This window comes from Oncorhynchus masou, chromosome 3 (genome assembly GCF_036934945.1).
Source record: "Oncorhynchus masou masou isolate Uvic2021 chromosome 3, UVic_Omas_1.1, whole genome shotgun sequence".
In the NCBI taxonomy this organism is placed as follows: Eukaryota; Metazoa; Chordata; class Actinopteri; order Salmoniformes; family Salmonidae; genus Oncorhynchus; species Oncorhynchus masou.
The window spans coordinates 3,166,749-3,173,473 of NC_088214.1; positions in this window are offsets into that span (position 1 = coordinate 3,166,749).

Consider the following 6,725-nt stretch of genomic DNA (forward strand, 5'->3'; position numbering starts at 1 on the left):
AAACAGACAGATGAACAGACAGACAGACAGACAGACAGACAGACAGACAGACAGACAGACAGAGACGAACAGACGAACAGACCGACAGACAGACAGACGAACAGACAGACAGACTATTCTGTATTCCTGAAACAACAACCTCCCCCTTAATTAACACTATGCCACTTTTGTTTTGGAGACGATTTCTCTCTGGGCTTTGAACGGGTCATCTGGCTCACGCTGAGTCATGCATGCAATCACTTTTCATTCGGTGGAAAGTCCTTCCACTGGAGTAACCCGGGACAGATAATCAAATCCCCTCATTGTGAAAATGAACACGCCCCCTGGCCCAGCGTTGTGTCGATTCTGTTTCTGCAAAACGTTTCTTAAAAATCGGAAGCAAACGGAAAGAAACGGGGAGGGACCAACCTGAATTTGTTCCACTAAAAACTCTCGTTTTGCTCTGTTTGCTTCCGTTTGGTTTCTTAAACGGTAAACAGTATCCGTAATGAATAGGTCCCAGGGGTGTTGTCATTACTGCAAACAACGAAAATGTCCGTTTCCATCTGACAGGTTCAGCAAACAGGGAAGAACCTGAATCTGTATTATTTTTATCTTTTTTAACACTTTGTTGGTTACTACATGACTCCATATTGTGTTATTTCATAGTTTTATAATAATAATATAATAATATATCCCATTTAGCAGACGCTTTTGTCCAAAGCGACTTACAAGTCGGCTGGGGCCACTACTTTTGCATATGGGTGGCCCCAGTGGGAAACGAACCCACGACGCTTGGCGTTGCAAGCGCCATGCTCTACCGACTGAGCCACACAGGACACACTGTAGACTTGTGTTTGAATCCCTGAGTTCATGCATTTACTATAGTTTAGAGGGCACAGTATTGAGGCAGGGGATATGAACATGGGTTTATTCTCGCTTCGAGGCAAGCAACACTGAAGCATGCATGAGAGCACCAGCTGTTCCGGACGACTGTGTGATCACGCTCTCTGTAGCCGATGTGAGCGAGACCTTTAAACAGGTCAACATTCAAGTGTCTTCGCTGACATTTTTAACCTCTCCCTGACTGAGTCTTTAATACCTACATGTTTCAAGCAGTCCACCATTGTCCCTGTGCCCAAGGAAGTGAAGGTAACCTGCCTAAATGATTACCGATAGCACTCAAGTCTGTCGCCATGAAGTGCTTTGAAAGGCTGGTCATGGCTCACATCAACGCCATTATCCCAGAAACCCTAGACCCACTCCAATTCGCTTACCACTCCAACAGATCCACAGATGATGCAATCTCAATTGCACTCCACACTGCCCTTTCCCACCTGGACAAATGGAACACCTATGTGAGAATGCTATTCATTGACTACAGCTCAGCGTTCAACACCATAGTGCCCTCAGAGCTCATCACTAAGCTAAGGACCCTGGGACTAAACACCTCCCTCTGCAAGTGAAAGCATGACCATCCGTAGAAAAATGCTTATTGAAATTATCAATTATTGTGGATTTATCTGTGGTGACAGTGTTTCCTAGACTCAGTGCAGTGGGTAGCTGGGAGGAGGTGCTCTTGTTCTCCATGGACTTTACAGTGTTCCAGAACGTTTTGGAATTAGTGCTACAGGAAACAAATTTCTGTTTGAAAAAGCTAGTCTTTGCTTTCCTAACTGACTGTGTATATTGGTTCCTGACTTCCCTGAAAAGTTGCACATCGCGGGGGCTATTTGATGATAATGCAGAATGCCACAGGATGTTTTTGTGCTGGTCAAGGGCAGTCAAGTCTGACCGTGGACCCATTATGCATGCAGGCAATGAGGCAGTGATCGCTGAGATCCCGGTTGAAAACAGCAGAGATGTATTTAGAGGGCAAGTTGATCAGGATGATATCTAAGAGGGTGCCCATGGTTAAGGATTTACGGTTGTACCTGGTAGGTTCCTTGATACTTTGTGTGAGATTGAATGCATCTAGCTTAGATTGTAGGACGGCCGGAGTGTTAAGCATGTCCCAGTTTAGGTCACCTAACAGTATGAACTCTGAAGATAGATGGGGGCGATCAATTCACATGTGGTGTCCAGGGCACAGATGGGAGCTGAGGGGGTTTATGGCAAGCTCGAATTGTTTGTATACTAGGCGGTGTCAGAGGAAGGCCCAAAAAATGTTCAACGTTTCCAAGAGGCTTCTTGCCCCAAGCCATAAGACTGTTCTCTCGGCAGGTGGTACTGGGCTCCAAGACTAGGGCCAAGAGGCTTCTAGCCCCAAGCCATAAGACTGCAGAACAATTAATCAATGGCCACCTGGACTATTTGCATTGACATTGTTTTTACGCTGCTGCTTCTACTTTTTTATCTATGTATAGTCACTTTATCCCTAATTACATGTACAAATTACCTTGACGAACCTGTACCCCGCATTGACTCAGTACTGGTACCCGCTGTATATAGCCTCCACATTGACTCTGTACTGGTACCCCTGTATATACCCTCCCACATTGACTCTGTACCGGTACCCCCTGTATATAGCCTCCACACTGACTCTGTACCGGTACCACCTGTATATAGCCTCCACATTGACTCAGTACTGGTACCCGCTGTATATAGCCTCCACATTGACTCTGTACCGTAACACCCTGTATATAGCCTCCACATTGACTATGTACCCTAATACCCAGTATATCGCCTCCAAATTCACTCTGTACCGTAACACCCTGTATATAGCCTCCACATTGACTCTGTACCGTAACACCCTGTATATAGCCTCCACATTGACTCTGTACTGGTACCCCCTGTATATAGCCTCCCACATTGACTCTGTAACGGTTGTATATAGCCTCCACACTGACTCTGTAACGGTACCCCTGTATATAGCCTCCACATTGACTCAGTACTGGTACCCGCTGTATATAGCCTCCACATTGACTCTGTACCGTAACACCCTGTATATAGCCTCCACATTGACTCTATACCGTAACACCCTGTATATAACCTCCACATTGACTCTGTACCGTAACACCCTGTATATAGCCACCACATTGACTCTGTACCGTAACACCCTGTATATAGCCTCCACATTGACTCTGTACCGTAACACCCTGTATATAGCCTCCACATTGACTCTGTACCGTAACACCCTGTATATAGCCTCCACATTGACTCTATACCGTAACACCCTGTATATAACCTCCACATTGACTCTGTACCGTAACACCCCGTATATAGCCTCCACATTGACTCTGTACCGTAACACCCCGTATATAGCCTCCACATTGACTCTGTACCGTAACACCCTGTATATAGTCTCCACATTGACTCTGTAACGTAACACCCTGTATATAGCCTCCACATTGACTCTGTAACGTAACACCCTGTATATAGCCTCCACATTGACTCTGTACCGTAACACCCTGTATATTGCCTCCACATTGAATCTGTACAGTAACACCCTGTATATAGCCTCCACATTGACTCTGTACCGGTACCCCCTGTATATAGCCTCCACATTGACTCTGTACCGGTATCCCCTGTATATAGCCTCCACATTGACTCTGTACCGGTACCCCCTGTATATAGCCTCCACATTGACTCTGTACCGTAATACCCTGTATATAGCCTCCACATTGACTCTGTACCGGTATCCCCTGTATATAGCCTCCACATTGACTCTGTACCGGTACCCCCTGTATGCTCTACCGACTGAGCCACATGTCTTCACTATTATTCTACAATGTAGAAAATATTAACAATAAAGAAAAACCCTGGAATGAGTAGGTGTATCCAAACTTTTGACTGGTTCTGCATATTCACAATTTTTCTATGTCAATATTTTGATAAATCAATTACATTTTCGATATCAATCATTATATATATATATATATTTTTTTTATATATAAAACATATGTATCGATATTAAAAACTATAATTTGGGAGGAGAGAGCATTGAGACACAGTCTTCACATTTTGTTGCCTTAAAATTAAATGCCAAAAATTATTCAATTGGATTTTTTTCCTACCGATGTACACAGAATACCCAATACCAAGAATAATGTCTTCTGAAAACCCCACCCAACGATAGAGTATTTTTCAGCTGAACTATTACACTTATGCCAAATACACACCAGAATTTCCAAGAGGTGTTAAGTCTTCCTGAATGGTCTCGTCGTCTCATTCCTGACTTAAATCTGCTTGAAAATCAGCGACAAGCATCAGTGACAAGCAATTTACTGAGCTTGAGTAATTTTGACAAAAAAAATTATATGTTGCCCTAAGAATCGTGCAAGGTTAGTAGAAACTTATTAAAATGATTCACATCTGTAATGACTGCCAAAAGATGCTTCCATTAGGTATTAACTCTGAGGGGTGAAGACATACGCAATAAATACATTTATATTTCTTGTTTCTTTTTATTAATTTGGAAAACTGTCAAATTTTTCTTTCACTTTGAAGAAAGAGGAGTAAATTGTGTAGATCTATAAAAACAAAAACTAATACATTTAATCCATTTTAAGATGTATTTTTAAGGCAGCAAAATTTGAAGACAAGGGGTGTGTAGACTTGCAATAGAAACTGAAAATTATCTTGCCCCCATGAAAGTCATTATCATTCAAAAAATGTATCTAAAAAAAAATGCAGTTGGATATAAAAAATAAAAAAAAATTAATATTGATAAATCCATTGTTTATATCAAAATTCTAATTATTGACGTAAAAACGTTAAATTATTGATATAAAAAATAAAATTGGTATTAAAAAAAAGTAAAAAAAATACAATTATTGATATAAAAATTTTATGAAGATATTAGGTGGTGGGTATAAGATATTTGCTTTAGTTCTCGAGATGATCAATCTCTGTCGATGGAGAAGCTAGTTTTCACATATTGCATATATGTATTTCTTCTGAATACATTTCCTTTTGTTGGCAATGTTCAATTCAGATGGACAGGCAAACACCGCCAGGTACTAAACTGTAAACCAAATCAAGCGTGTACTATCCATGGTACCGTCTCTGCTGACGACGTCTGCCAATGACGTTATCCGTACTGAAGGTAGTAGACAGCTGGTGACATTTCGAGAGAGATCTCCATCTGACAAAATGCTATCGGGTAAAGTAAATCTCGTATGCCCAAATACTTCTCTGCAGATGGCACCGCAACATCTATTTTCTCTGATTTACGTTCCATTTCTGCGTAACTGTTGAAAACCATTGCTAAGAAGACAACCTTACTGAAGCATACATCACTCGTTTCCCTCTGTGCTGGCACATATCTACTACTCACAGGGATCCTCTCAGGAACTCTCACCCTTGACCCATCCTCCTTTACTTTCTTCACTGCCTTAGCAAACGACACCTTCTGCACTACTCTGACTCTAGCCACCTCAACCTGCCTCTTGCACCAGACACTTCCAACCCCCAGCAACATGGGCACTTCTGCAGTTGACACACACAACTGTATCCACAGAAACTACACAATCCTCTATCCCATGTCCTCCTGCACTCTTCCCACATCTTGGAATCTCCCTCCAACAAACTGCTGCATCAGAACCATAAACGTGGCACCTGAAACACCGCAGTGGATTTGGCACAAAAGCTCAAACAGGATACCTGCTATATCCCAACATGACCTTGTTGGTAACGACTGACAGTGACTCCTCTGTTTCACCACCGGGTTTGCCTCGCACCAAACGGTGGGCATCGCAAAAACACAAGGAGTCTTCAACTTCAATTGCTCCACCTGCACACTCTCCCAGAAATCACTCCTTTCAAATTGTGCCCTATTCCTAACCGCAAACCAAGAAAGTTGCGTGACAAGGAGAGCCTGCTCCCGCTGGTCAGAAGAAACACAAACAAATATCACAAGTCCACTACAGGTTACCTAGGTTACCTTCACTGACTCAACTGCAGCCAAACCACACATGGATCTGCCAAAAGGCAAAGGTCCACTTTCTCCAAAAACATGAGTCCTACTGGACCAGATTCTTCTTTATCATGTCCGCTGATGCCAGGCCTGAGTTCTGAGCTCTTCACCACCCCTTCCACCTCACTTAACTCACCCACTTCCATTTCACCTCCAGAACTCGGTCTGGCGCATAGATCACTCTGTCTGCACTTGACACCAATCTTCGTGGACATCCCAACTCTATTTTTTATCTCCGTATTCGTCCAATCCAACCTCTGCTTTCCTCATTCTCTTCTTCCCCTTCTTCCCCCCTCAGATCTGTCTTTTTCCCAACGTTTCTCTTCTCCCAACTTTGCTTCCGGCCCTCATAAACAGTTTCTCCTTCCTTTGCGATTGTTCAACTTCGAAGTTCATCAGTGGCGTGTATTCATGGATGCCAAGTGAAGCCAGGCCTCCCCAACTTTTTTAAATTGATCTTTCGTCTCTGCGTTTCATAACGTTCCTTCAATTCACAGGAGGCCGAACGCATCTCACCAGAGAAAGCATCCGAGCCAAACGGTGCCCCTCTGTCTCTGTAGGCCAGCTATCTGATGCTGTCTGGTCCAAAAGAGTATGACATTGTTGCATCTCGTTGCGTTGTTGTCCTCGTGTGGCTAACTTGCTTGCTAATATTGGCCCTTACCTATATTAGCCATGGATGGAGATAGGGATTTGGACTTGAGGTTTTACTTAACTTTCCATACTTGCCAATGATTATAACGGCAATTCTGATCCAACCATTAATTCATACATTGTTCCCCTGGTTTGAGAGGATGGAAGTTCAATATGTAGAAGGCTAAAATAGCTA